This window comes from Somniosus microcephalus, chromosome 4 (genome assembly GCF_052327205.1).
Source record: "Somniosus microcephalus isolate GS21.2 chromosome 4, FLI_Smic_1.0, whole genome shotgun sequence".
Lineage (NCBI taxonomy): Eukaryota > Metazoa > Chordata > Chondrichthyes > Squaliformes > Somniosidae > Somniosus > Somniosus microcephalus.
Genome location: NC_140990.1, coordinates 45,542,161 through 45,556,355, shown reverse-complemented (window position 1 = coordinate 45,556,355; position 14,195 = coordinate 45,542,161). Strand labels below are relative to the sequence as shown.

General features: G+C 47.9%; 1 long non-coding RNA gene and 1 pseudogene across 1 annotated transcript in view; both read right to left on the bottom strand.

Annotated features, from left to right (window-relative positions):
- LOC147118792 (uncharacterized) overlaps nucleotides 1-14,195 on the bottom strand; it is a 72,616-nt gene that overhangs the window by 32,673 nt on the left and 25,748 nt on the right. The gene's annotated exons all lie outside the window — the stretch shown is intronic.
- The window catches only part of LOC147118791 (uncharacterized), a 58,240-nt pseudogene continuing 52,112 nt past the window's right edge, over nucleotides 8,068-14,195 (bottom strand).

The following is a 14,195-nucleotide window of genomic DNA, read 5'->3' as shown; positions in this document are numbered from 1 at the left end:
GCCGCGACGTCCTGCGGACTCCTGGCCTGTGCTGCCCCGAATTCCTGCAGACTCCTTGCCAGTGACTCTATGGAGTCAGGCATCCTTGCCACTGCAGCCATGAGCTCAGTGTGCCTGCGCTCAGCCTGGGCGCCCATTTCCGCTAGGAGCCGCACCTCCTCTGCGCTCACCATAGCAGGACTGGAGGCTGCACTCACCCTCCGGGGAGAAGGCCGCCGAGCTTCCTCACCCCTCCCGCGTTGCTGCAGGCCGCTGGGCCCCGGAGCTTCACTCTCCTCCGACCCTTCCCCCACTGCTCCCCTCCAGGGAAGACGTGTCCCCATCATGGCCATGGGCTGCCTCAGCTGAGGGTGTCCCTGATGGGCCGGCTTCCTCTTCCTCCTCCTCTATCTCTGACTCCGAGACAGTGCCAGCTTGAGGGCCGCCTCCTCACCTGGCGAGTCACCATCTGAAAGCAGGGAGGCACAAGAGATGCTTTAGTGTGAGGACAGGGCGGCAGCGAGGGAGGCATGAGTGCTGCTATGCACTGCATTGGTTCGATGGTGGCAAAGGATGCTGGTGTGAGGCGCAAGTGGAAAGAGAGAGGTCAAAAAGGTGATGACCTTACCATTGGTGCCCAGAACAGGGTCGGCATCTCCAGTGGCGATGGGGCCAATCAGCCGGCCTGCCATGATCCGCTCCACTCGCTCCTCTAGGTTGCTGAGCTGTTTCAGATCAGGACGGCCTCCCCTGGTCTGTCGCTGCTGTCTCCGGTTATGGGCCTGCTTGCCCTGCAAGAGAAAGGACGGCCTCTAAGTACAGTGTGAAGCCCTCATCTTGCCTGCACAGCCTCCCATGGTGGAATGGCCCTGACAGTGTGAAGCCCTCATCTTGCCTGCACAGCCTCCCATGGTGGAATAGCCCTGACAGCGTGAGGCCCTCATCTTGTCTGCACAGCCTCCCATGGTGGAATAGCCCTGACAGTGTGAAGCCCTCATCTTGCCTGCACAGCCTTCCATGGTGGAATAGCCCTGACAGTGTGAAGCCCTCATCTTGCCTGCACAGCCTCCCATGGTGGAATAGCCTTGACAGTGTATAAACTCCTGAATGTGCAAGTGCTTTTCATGACAGTCCCATAGCTGCTGGATGAGGGCTGGGCTTTAGGGCTTTCAGGTCCCTTTGGCCATCAACTGAGGAGCACATGCAGGGATGAGGAGGATACTGGAAAGGATACTCACCCTGACAACCCGAGTGAGGTCGTTGAATTTTTTCCGGCATTGGAGGGGAGTCCTGGCAACCACGCTGTTGGAGGTGACCCTGTTGGCCACCTCCCTCCAGGCTCTCCGATATTCGGAGGGCAGCGGCCTCCTGCCACCTTCAGGGCACAGAACATGGCGCCTGCGCTCCACTGCGCCAACCAGCACCCTCAGGTCACCCTCGCCGAAGCACTGCGCTCTCTCCCTTGGCTTCTCCATTCTCCTGGGTGTGGAGCAGTTGAAATAGCACTGGTCAGGCCTTCCCTCAGGGCTGCAGTGAGCAGGGCGTGGCAGCCAAACAATTCCACCCTCCCCCTTTAAGTGCTGACCGGCGCCTGACTGTCTGCCTTCAATCAGCAACTCGCCGCACCTGCGCTGCGCCCGCCCTCGGTGGTAGCACCCCAGCTCGCCGGCTTAGCGCCTTATGATACTCGTGCATCGCCTGCTTTAGCGCAGCTCCAACCTCTTGGGGCGATGCAACTGAATATCGGCGAAGGTGGCGCTAAGTTGCGCCGGGCGCAAAATTTAGCGAACGCCCGGCCATAGCGCCCCAAACATGGCTTTACTGAATTTCTAGGCCTATGACTCTATTAAACGGAGTGGCTTGCTAAACAGAGTGGTAAGGGGAATTTGGTGAGGATGGGAATTGGATGCTGAGGGGGAAGGAGGTGCTCAGTAATTTAAACCAAGGAGCAACAGTAAATAATAAATAATCGCACCGGCGGACACAGAAAAAGTGATGTTATAATCAACACACAGCAGAGCAAATTAACATAAGTATATCGGTAAAAATATCGATATCCCTTTGTGTGTTTAGTCCCTTTAGTGGTTAGTGTTAAGCTTGACTTAGTAAGGATTTATTAGTGCAAGTAAGTGTAAGTCAAAGGAAATTGAGGTAAGTGATTAAATTCCAATTACTTTTAAAGACGCTCATAACTGATAAATGGCGAAGTAATTAATCACAGTTCAAGAAATAAACTACAGATAACAAAAAATAAATTCATTCATTCATTAATAAAGACCAGGCAGTGTGTGGGGATTGTAGTATGTGGGAGTTTGTGAACAATGAGACTGTCCCAGACGGCCACATCTGCAGCAAATGTCTCTGCCTCATGACATTCCAGCTCAGAGTCAGTGAGCTGGAGTCCGAGCTAGAGACACTCCGACGTATAAGGGAGGAGCAGGAATTACTGGATAATTTACTCGAGTACAGTCACACACCAGAAGAAAGCACAGGTGCAGGAAGGGGAGAGTGTGACCGTCAGTCAGCCGGGTAAGGGGAATGTAGGAGAAGTAGTGAAGGAAGTCCAGCAGACACTGCTCCTGTCCAATAGGTGCAAAGTACTCAATACCTGTGAGGATAAGGAGAAAGACCGGGAAGGACAGCTGGAATGCTGCCCAAGGCACCATGGAACAGGAGGCTGTCCAAGGGGTGGAGGAGCAGAGTGGAAACATTGTCGTATAGGGGATTCTATAATTAGAAGAATAGATAGTAGTCTTTACAGTCAGGATCGAGAGTCCCGAAGGGTGTGTTGCCTTTCTGGTGTCAGGGTAAGGGACATCTCAAAATGGCTGTAAAAGAATCGGGAAAGGGAGCGGAAGGCTCCAGTTATTGTGCTCCATGTCAGAACCAACGACATAGGAAAGATTAGGGAAGAGGTCCTTCTGAGGGAGTATCAGGACCTCACGGATAATAATCTCGGGATTATTACCCGAGCCACGTGCAAATTGGCATAGGGAGAAGCAGATTAGGAAAGTCAACACGTGGCTAAGGGAGTGGTGTGGGAAAGAGGGGTTCCATTTCATGGGACACTGGCAGTAGTACTGGAACAGGAGGGAGCTGTACCACCGGGACCCAAACCGGGCTGGGACCAAGGTCTGAGCAGAACGGATAACCAGGGCTGTAAATAAGACTAATAACATGGGGGGAGACAACTGCTCGAAATTAAAGAAACCAAACAATAAAAGAATCAGGAAAAGAGTGTAAAGGACAAACTAAAGGAAGGAATAAGGAGAACACGAATGACCAGAGATCAGATGAAGTCAAACAGCATAAAGGTAAAATAACTACTAAAAACAAAGAGAGGAATAATAAATAAAAACTATTAAAACTGTTGATACAGCAATGTACCTAGTATTCAAAACAGAATGGATGAACTGGAGGCAACAATTTGTAGAGAGGATTCGGATACAGTAGGATGGCTGAACCATGGCTACATAGAGAATAGGATTGACAACTAAGTAATGCCGGATATAACACATTTAGGAAGGAGGGAGGGGAGGTGGAGTAGCTGTACTTGTTAAAGCTGTCAGAAATAAAAGATGCAACCAGCAGTAGGGTAGTTACAGAATCTCTATGGATTGAGTTAAAAGATAAGAAGGGATCTATCACCCTATAGAGGTAAACTATAGACCACCACATAGTGGAAGGGAATTGGAGGAAGAAATATGTAGGCAAATCTATGAGGTGAGTAGCAGGCATAGAATAATAATCATGGGAGATTTCAACCCCCAAATAAATTGACCACCATTTAAAACATATTCTGCTTTTCTATTTTTCCTACCAAAGTGGACAACTTCACACTTCTCCACATTATATTCCATCTGCCACGTTCTTTTCTCGATCCCTTTTGCAGCCTCTTTGTGTCCTCCTCACAGCTTACTTTCCCACCTGACATTGTATCGTCAGTAAACGTGGATACATTACACTCGGGCCCCTCATCCAAGTCACTGATATAGATTGTAAATAGCCGAGGCCCAAGCACTGATTTTTGCAGTACCCCACTAGTTACAGCCTGCCAACCCGAAAATGACTCGGTTATTCCTGCTCTCTGTTTTCTGTCCATTAACCAATCCTCAATCCATTCTAATATATTACCCCCAACCCCATGAGACCTAATTTTGTGTAATAACCTTTTGTGTGGCACCTTATCGAATGCCTTTTGGAAATCCAAATACACTACATCCACTGGTTCCCCTTATCTACCCTGCTGGTTACATCCTCAAAAAACTCTTCGATTTGTCAAATATGATTTCCCTTTCATAAATCCGTGTTGACTCTGCCCAATCATATTCTGATTTTCTAAGTGCCCTGTTACCACGTCCCTAATAATAGATTCTAGCATTTTCCCTTACATTAATGATTTGGACTTAGGATTAACGAACTCAATTTGTAGATGATACCAAACTAGGGGGTATAGCTAACACTGAGGAAGAATGCAACATAATACAAGAAGATATTTAAAAACTTGCAGACTGGGCATTTAAGTGGCAAATGAACTATAACATCGATAAATGTGAGGTGATGCACTTTGGTTGGAAAAACAGAAAGATCACCAACACCTTAGAAAATAACAAACTGAATGGGATAAAAGAGCAAAGGGATTGAGGGATACAGGTGAACAAATCATTTAAAAGCAGCATCACAGGTCAGAAAAGCAATTAACAATGTTAACAAAGCAGTGGGATTTATTTCTAGGCGTATAGAATTCAAAAGTAGTGAAGTTATGTGAAACTTGTATAGGACCTGGTCAGGCCACACTTCCCACAGGCGTACTGTGCACAGTTCTGGTCTCCATACTGTAAAAAAGAGATCGAGGGACGGGAGAAAGTGCAAAAAAGATTTACAAGGATGGTACAAGGACTGAGAGATTACAGCTATCGGGAAAGATTAAACACGTTGGGACTTCCTGAGAAAACTGAAGACTTAGAGGTGACCTGATAGAAATCTTTAAAATGATGAATGGGTTGGACAGGGTAGATGTGGAAAGAATATTTCCACTTGTGGGAGAATCTAAAATTAGGGCCATAAATACAAGAGAGTTACTAATAAATCCAACAAGGAAATCAGGTTCTTCTTCTTCTTATCGTGTCCACGGACAGTCTATACATAGCCCAGCCAGAACTGGACACATTTTTGCGCCTTGTTGTTGGATTCGGCAAGATCTGCAACAGTGCAGGGTTCCTCTAACGATGGGCATTGCAGGAGATGTTGCATAGTCTGTGCCTCAGTTCCACATTCACAAGTTGTCGGGCTGGTTGAATATCCCCATTTGTTTAGTGACACCTTTGAGCAACCTACACCGGTCCTAAGTCTGTTAAGGCACTTCCAGGTTGCCCAATTGCAATTAGCTCCTGGGGGGAAGGCTTTCATCAGGTAAAATTTCCATCGCTGGGGGTTGTTCAAGACTGGCGAGCCGGTCTTTCCACAAGGCGATGCGGGCTTCAGATGAGGTTGATTGTAATGGAACAACACTGTTCATGAAGCTCTTCCTTGACTTTAGGCGGCTGGGTGTAGGTGTATGACAATTCAGAGGGTGCCTCTCATCTGATGTTTGACAGAGTCGCTCTTTCTTGCTGGCTACCGTTCTTCTTATATCAGGGGGAGCGATACCCGCCAGGATATATAGGCTGTTGGTGTTTGTTGGTTTTAAGCAACCTGTGATAAATCGGCAGCTTGCATTCAGAACGGCATCCATCTTCTTGGCATGAGTAGACCTTTCCCATGCAGGGCAGGCATATTCGGCAGTGGAATAGCAAAGAGCAAGTGCACTGGTTCGCAATGTTTTCAGGCTTGCTCCTCATCTTGTGTTAGTGAGCTTATTCAGGATGTTGTTTCGTGTGCTCACTTCTGCCTTTGTCTTCTCGATGTGGTTCTTGAAGGTGAGCCATCGGTCAAGGGTGACTCCTAAGTAGATAGGGTGCTCGCAATGCGTCAGTGTTGCTCCACACCAGGTTACTTTCAACTGGCATTTGGCTTCACGGTTTCTGAGGTGGAATGCACAAACTTGCGAATCAGGTGAAATGTCTTTACTCAGAGAGTGGTTAGAATGTGGAACTCGCTGCCGCAGGAAGTGGTAAATAGCTCAGATGCTTTCAAAAGGAAATGAGATGAGTCTAGGAGAGAAGGGAATAGAAAGATATGCTGAAAGGCTGAGATGAGGCAGACAGAATGGGAGGAGACTCGTGTGGAGGATAAACAGCAGCACCAGAGACTAGTGGGGCCGAATGGCCTGTATCTGGGCTGTATATTCCATGTCATTCGATCACGAAAGTCAATGAAACTTCAACCCTGTGATTCCAGACCCCAGACAGCTGGAGCCATGCACGCTGGGATACTCAGGAGCAACACTCGGATACAGTCACAGCGCAGGCCCAGCATTACAATTATACACAGCTTCAGAAAATAAATACACTCACAGCGCAGGGCCACCATTACAATTATACACAGCTTCAGAAAATCAATACACTCACAGCGCAGGCCCACCATTACAATTATACACAGCTTCAGAAAATCAATACACTCGCAGCTCAGGCCCACCATTACAATTATACACAGCTTCAGAAAATCAATACACTCACAGCACAGGCCCACCATTACAATTATACACAGCTTCAGAAAATCAATACACTCACAGCGCAGGCCCACCATTACAATTATACACAGCTTCAGAAAATAAATACACTCACAGCACAGGCCCACCATTACAATTACACACAGCTTCAGAAAATAAATACACTCACAGCACAGGCCCACCATTACAATTATACACAGCTTCAGAAAACAAATACTGAACTGAAATAGTTTATTATTCAGCTGAACAAATTGAGTGGCTGATTAGCACGGGTTAGATACAGAGTAAAGCTCCCTCTACACTGTCCCATCAAACACTCCCAGGGCAGGTACAGCATGGGTTAGATACAGAGTAAAGCTCCCTCTACACTGTCCCATCAAACACTCCCAGGGCAGGTACAGCATGGGTTAGATACAGAGTAAAGCTCACTCTACACGGTCCCTTCAAACACTCCCAGGGCAGGTACAGCACGGGTTAGATACAGCAATCTACAGGGTACCTCTCCTCCCCTGAAGATGCTGACTCTGGCTGGGTTCAGTTCTACACTCACTGGATCCCCTCCCTCTCCTCCTCTGAAGGTGCTGACTCTGGTTGGGTTCAGTTCTACACTCGCTGGTTTCCCTCTCTCTCCTCCCCTGAAGGTGCAGACTCTGGCTGGGTTCATTTCTACACTCACTGGTTCCCCTCCCTCTCCTCCCCTGAAGGTGCTGACTCTGGCTGGGTTCAGTTCTACACTCACTGGTTGCCCTCCCTCTCTTCCCCTGAAGGTGCTGACTCTGGCTGGGTTCAGTTCTACACTCACTGGTTCCCCTCTCTCTCCTCCCCTGAAGGTGCTGACTCTGGCTGGGTTCAGTTCTACACTCACTGGTTCCTCTCCCTCTCCTCCCCTCAAGGTGCTGACTCTGGCTGGGTTCAGTTCAACACTCACTGGTTCCCCTCTCTCTTTTCCCCTGAAGGTGCTGACTCTGGCTAGGTTCAGTTGTGCACTTACTGGTTACTCTCCCTCTCCTCCCCTGAAGGTGCTGACTCTGGCTGGGTTCAGTTCAACACTCACTGGTTCCTCTCCCTCGCCTCCCCTGAAGGTGCTGACTCTGGCTGGGTTCAGTTCTACACTCACTGGTTCCCCTCCCTCTCCTCCCTTGAAGGTGCTGACTCTGGCTGGATTCAGTTGTACAATCACTGGTTCCTCTCCCTCTCCTGAATATTCACTGTTTTAGATTTGGGCCTGGGGACGTACTCGGTGTTTGTAAAGCCCGTGTCCTCCCTGGATCCCAGGGCTCGGTGAAAGGTAATAACCGATATGGGGCAAAGGCAGTTATGTGGAGTTCACTCACAGATCAGCCGTGATCTCATTGAATGGCGGAACAGACTCAAGGTGTTAAATGGCCTCCTCCTGTTCATATAACTGTCAGAATGATCATGGTTCTGACCTGGATGTGATTAACAGCAGCAATAACAGCAGAATCCAACCCCTGCAGTCACTTGTGAACTCGCTGGTGTTTCAGCAGGTTGGATGACTGAGTGAATCCCTTTCCACACACGGAGCAGGTGAATGGCCTATCCCCAGTGTGAACTCGCTGATGTATCAGAAGCTCGGATGAACGAGTGAATCCCTTCGCACACATGGAGCAGGTGAACTCCACTCTCCAGTGTGAACTCGCTGGTGTATCAGAAGCTCGGATGACTGAGCGAATCCCTTCCCACATTCAGAGCAGCTGAATGGCCTCGCCCCGGTGTGAACTCGCTGGTGTCTCTGAAGGTGCAATAACTGAGCGAATCCCTTCCCACACTCAGAGCAGGAGAACGGCCTCTCCCCAGTGTGAACTCGCTGGTGTGTCAGCAGGTTGGATGACCAAGTGAATCCCTTCCCACACGTGGAGCAGGTGAACGGTCTCTCCCCAGTGTGAATACGTTGGTGTGTCAGCAGTTTGTTTCTGTTTTTAAAACTTTTCTCACAGTCAGGACATTTAAAAAGGTCTCTTATCTGTGTGAATACCCTGCTGGTTCAGCAGGTTGGATAAAGTAGTGAATCCTTTCCCACATTCAATGCAGGTGAACGGCCTCTCTCCGATGTGAACTCTCAGGTGTATCTGGAGGTTGGATGACTGAGTGAATCCCTTTCCACACACGGAGCAGGTGAACGGCCTCTCCCCAGTGTGAGAACGTCGATGAGTTTCCAGCTTGGACGGGCACCTGAATCCCTTCCCACAGTCCCCACATTTCCACGGTTTCTCCATGGTGCGGGTGTCCTTGTGTCTCTCCAGGTTGGACGATCGGTTGAAACCTCGTCCACACACAGAACACGTGTACGGTTTCTCACCGCTGTGAACGATGTGATGTTTTTCAGGCTGTGTAACTGGTTAAAGCTCTTTCCACAGTCAGTGCACTGGAACACGCTCACTCGGGTGTGTGTGTCTCGGTGCTTTTCCAATCAAACTGATGTTTGAAATTTTTTCCCACAGACAGAACAGACAAACATTTCTCCTTCCACAATCAAAGGCTGAGGATATTCAGGTCCTGATAAAGCGAGTGACTCAGTCAAATCTTGATGTGATGTCTGGTTTGAGCTTCCTGCCTGCAAATCCTCCCATTCTAATATCCTGTAAAAGGAGTTTATATAGAATTATATAGAATATACAGCACAGGCCATTCGGCCCAACTAGTCTGTGCTGTGTGTTCGCACACCACACAAGTGTCCTCCCACTCCATCGACCTCATCTCAGCCTTTCAGCATATGTTTCTATTCCGTTCTCTCATGTACGCATCTCGTTTCCTTTGAAAGCATCAAAGATATTTGCTTCAACCACTTCCCGTATTAGCGATCCCACCACCAAACACATCTTCCCCTCACCTCCCCTTTCAGCATTCCGAAGGGACCGCTCACACTGCATCACCCTGGTCCACTCCTCTATCACCACAACACCCCTTCTCCTTCGCCCGGCACCTTCCCGTGCAAGCGCAGGAGGTGGAACACCTGCCCTTTTACCTCCTCCCTTCCCACTGTCCAGGGCCCCAAACACCCCTTCCAGGTGAAACAGCAATTTACTTGTACTTCTTGCAATCTAGTATACTGTATTCGCTGCTCACGATGCGGTCTCCTCTACATTGGGGAGATCAAACGCAGATTGGGTGACCACTTTGCGGAACACCTCCATTCAGTCCGTAAGGGTGACCCTGAGCTTCCGGTCGCCTGTCACTTTAATTCTCCGCTCCACTCCCACTCTGACCTCTCTGTCCTCGGCCTCTTACACTGTTCCAATGAAGCTCAACGTAAGCTCGAGGAACAGCACCTCATCTTTCGATTAGGCTCTTTACAGCCTTCTGGGCTCAACATCGAGTTCAACAATTTCAGGCCATAACCTCGGCCCCAATCCTTTTCTCTCTCTCACATGGCAGCTGTTGATCCTCCTGCCTTTGCCATTTACACTTCATCTAGAGTCATCTTTTGTTTCTTAACTTGTCCCATTACCATCTCTTTTGTCTCTTCATCTCTCCTGCCTTCCATCCTATCACAGACCTTCCCTTTTGTTCTTTCCTCCCCTCCACCCTCTTCCTGCCCCTACACTTGCTTAAAAACCTGTTACATCTCCAACTTTTTCCAGTGCGGACGAAGGGTCATTGACCTGAAACGTCTCTCTCTCTACAGATGCTGCCTGACCTGCTGAGTATTTCCAGCATTTTCTGTTTTTATTCCTGTATTAGCGAGTTCCACATTCTAACCACTCTCTGAGTAAAGACATTTCTCCTCATTTCTCTGTTGGATTTATTAGTAACTATCTTGTATTTATGGCCCCCAGTTTTGGATTCTCTCCACATCTATCCTGTCCAAGCCATTTATAATTTTAAAGACCTCTATCAGGTCTCCTCTAAGTCTTCCCTTTTCTGAAGAAAAAATCCCCAACCTGTTCAATCTTTCCCGATAGCTGCACACTCTCAGTTTACAAAAGCCATCACTGTGAGTCCAGGATAGAAATTGAGAACATTCTCCCTTCCTGGTGCCTGTCCCAAGGTGGCTGCGCATGCGCCCTGCTGTGACTTTAAACCCCTGGGTAACCCGGGCGAGTCACTGACCAATCAAACCCGCAGCTGGACACACACATGACACACAATCCACCAATGGTTTTCACCCCCGGGGCACTTGGATCAGGTTGGGTACAGGTGCCCTGATGCGGCCCCCCCCCGCTCCCCCCTCTCATTGTTCCTGCACCAAGATGGCCGCACAGTGAAGCTTCCCACTCTCCTTTACCAGAATGGCGGCCGTTAACCTGGGCCTATTACTGGGAAAAAGCCCCGCAGCAGCAATCGCGGGACCATTAGGTTATTAATCGGGGCTTGCGGCCTACTCCGGGTGTTTATGAAGCCTATCCGCGCACATGTCATGTTCATTACGCCCCCGAGCCCCGCCATCCATTACCCGCTGCCGATGCGACTCTCCAGCCTTTGTCCTTTTCCTCTACTCGCACTGCGCATGCTCCATCTCTGTCCAGTGCAGCGCCTGCGCACTGGGCTCCTGTAGTGTGGATAGGGCACATTCACCTGCGCGGGGAATGTTGGGTAAAAGCCTCGCCATTGAAAGACCCCATTAGCATATAGAAAATTATTACCTGTGATAGGTGTGAGATTGGGGCCGGAGGGCCAAGCCATAAAATTAGGAAGCAAATTATACAGAAACCCAAGTGCACGGGCCATCCGCTATAGTTCAGTCCTGGATGTGATTAACATCAGCAACAGTAGAATCCAACCCCTGCAGTCACTTGTGAACTCACTGGTGTTTCAGCAGGTGGGTGAACGAGTGAATTTCTTCCCACACACATTTAAACATCCTTTCTTCAGTATTGTGTCTCAAATCCTTTGACCTTTTAACACTGGAATGTTAATAGGTGGGAAAACTGAGTGAATTCCTTCCCACACGTGAAGTATCTAACCGATCTCTCTCTGGTGTGACTGTGCTGGTGTGTCAGTAAATGGGATGACCGAGTGAATCCCTTTCCACACACACAGCTGGTGAACGGCCTCTCCCCTGTGTGAACATGCAATTGTGTCAGTAGGTGAGATGAGCAAGTGAATCTCTTTTTACACTCAGCTGGTGTGCGGCCTCTCCCTGGTGTGACTGTATCCATGAGTTTCCACCTCAGACAGGCAACTGAATCCGTTCCCGCTGTCAATAACAACAACAACTTGCATTTATATAGCGCCTATAATGTAGAAAAAACATCCTACGGCCTTCGGAGTTATCCCCAGTGTCCTGGCCAATATTTATCCCGGAATCAACATCACAAAAAACATCATCTGGTTATCACATTGCTGTTTGTGGGAGCTTGCTGTGTGCAATTTGACTGCTGTGTTTCCTACATTACAACAGTGACTACACTTCAAAAGGTCCCGGCAGATTGGAAAACTGCTAATGTAACACCCTTATTTAAGAAGGGAAGTAGACAAAAAGCTGGAAACTATAGACCAGTTAGCCTAACATCTGTGGTTGGCAAAATGTTGGAGTCCATTATTAAGGAAACAATATCAGAGCATTTGGATAAACATAATTTAATAGGACAGAGTCAGCATGGTTTTATGAAGGGGAAATCATGTTTGACAAATTTGCTTGAATTCTTTGAGGACGTAACATACAGGGTGGATAAAGGAGAACCAGTGGATGTAGTGTATTTGGACTTCCAAAAGGCATTTGACAAGGTTCCACACAAAAGATTACTGATCAAGATAAAAAATCACGGGATTGGGGGTAATATACTGGCATGGGTGGAAGATTGGCTATCTAACAGAAAACAAAGAGTTGGGATAAATGGTTCGTTCTTGGGCTGGCAATCAGTAACTAGTGGTGTTCCGCAGGGGTCAGTGCTGGGACCCCAACTCTTTACAATCTATATTAACGATTTGGAGGAAGGGACCGAGTGCAACATATCCAAGTTTGCCGATGATACAAAGATGGGAGGGAAAGCAGTGAGTGAGGAGGACATAAAAAACCTGCAAAAGGACATAGACAGGCTAAGTGAGTGGGCAGAGATTTGGCAGATGGAATATAATATTGGAAAGTGTGAGGTTATGCACTTTGGCAGAAAAAATCAAAGAGCAAGTTATTATCTAAATGGAGAGAAACTGCAAAGTGCTACAGTACAAAGGGATCTGGGGGTCCTGGTGCATGAAACACAAAAAGTTAGTATGCAGGTGATCAGGAAGGCCAATGGAATCTTGACTTTTATTGCAAGGGGGATGGAGTATAAAAACAGGGAAGTCTTGCTGCAGTTATACAGGGTATTGGTGAGGCCACACCTGGAATACTGCGTGCAGTTTTGGTTTCCATATTTAAGAAAAGATATACTTGCTCTCGAGGTGGTTCAGAGAAAGTTCACTCAGTTGATTCCGGAGATGAGGGGGTTGACGTATGAGGAAAGGTTGAGTAGGTTGGGACTCTACTTATTGGAGTTCAGAAGAATGAGAGGCGATCTTATCAAAACATATAAGATTGTGAGGGGGCTTGATCGGGTGGATGCGGGGAGGATGTTTCCACTGATGGGTGAGACTAGAACTAGGGGGCATAATCTTAGAATAAGGGGCTGCCCTTTCAAAACTGAGATGAGGAGAAACTTCTTCACTCAGAGGGTAGTAAATCTATGGAATTTGCTACCTCAGAGAGCTGTGGAAGCTGCAACATTAAACAAATTTAAAACGGAGATAGGCAGTTTCCTAGCAGATAAGGAAGTTAGGGGTTACGGGGAGAGGGCAGGGAAGTGGACGTGAGTCTAGATTTGGATCAGCCATGATCCTATTGAATGGCGGAGCAGGCCCGAGGGGCCGTATGGCCTACTCCTGCTCCTACTTCTTATGTTCTTATGTTCTTATGTTCATTGGCTGTAAAGTGCTTTGGGACGTCCTGAGGTTGTGAAAGGCGCTACTTAAATGCCAGTCTTTCTTTCTTTCACAGGAGCGTTAACAGTCCCCACATTAACACTGTAGATTCCCGGCACGTCTGTGCTTCTGTCTTGAATTTGGTCTCCCAGTCATTGCTATAATTTCCATGCAATAAACATGGTAATACACATATTTTGCCCACTTAAATCAGTGGCTCTGATAAATGGTCCATTACATCGCATAACATCCCTACGGTTGTAAAACAGCAGATCCTCTGGCCCAGGATGAGGCGTGCCTTGGTAGATCTGCTGGTGATGTAATACAAACGGTCATTGTTTGTGTATTCCATGTTTGTTGCATCACACCAATTTATTTTAGTCAATTTTCTCGCAGCTGATTGTCTCATAGGTAAATTTATTCCAACAATCTTAATAACTCGTGTTCCTTTTACCAAGGTGTTTACCAAGGAAGACGACTTCGCCAAAGTCACAGTAAACGAGAAGGTTGCTGGGATACTGGATGATATAAAAGTAGATATAGAGGAGGTACGAGAAAGGCTGGCAGTACTTAAAGTGGATAAGTCACCCGGTCCGGATGGGAGGTATCCGAGGTTGCTGAGGTAGGTCAGGGTAGAAATTGTGGAGGTGCTGGCCACAATTTTCCAATCCTCCTTAGATACCGGGGTGATGGCAGAGGACTGGAGGATTGCAAATGTTACACACTTGTTTGAAAAAGGGGAGAA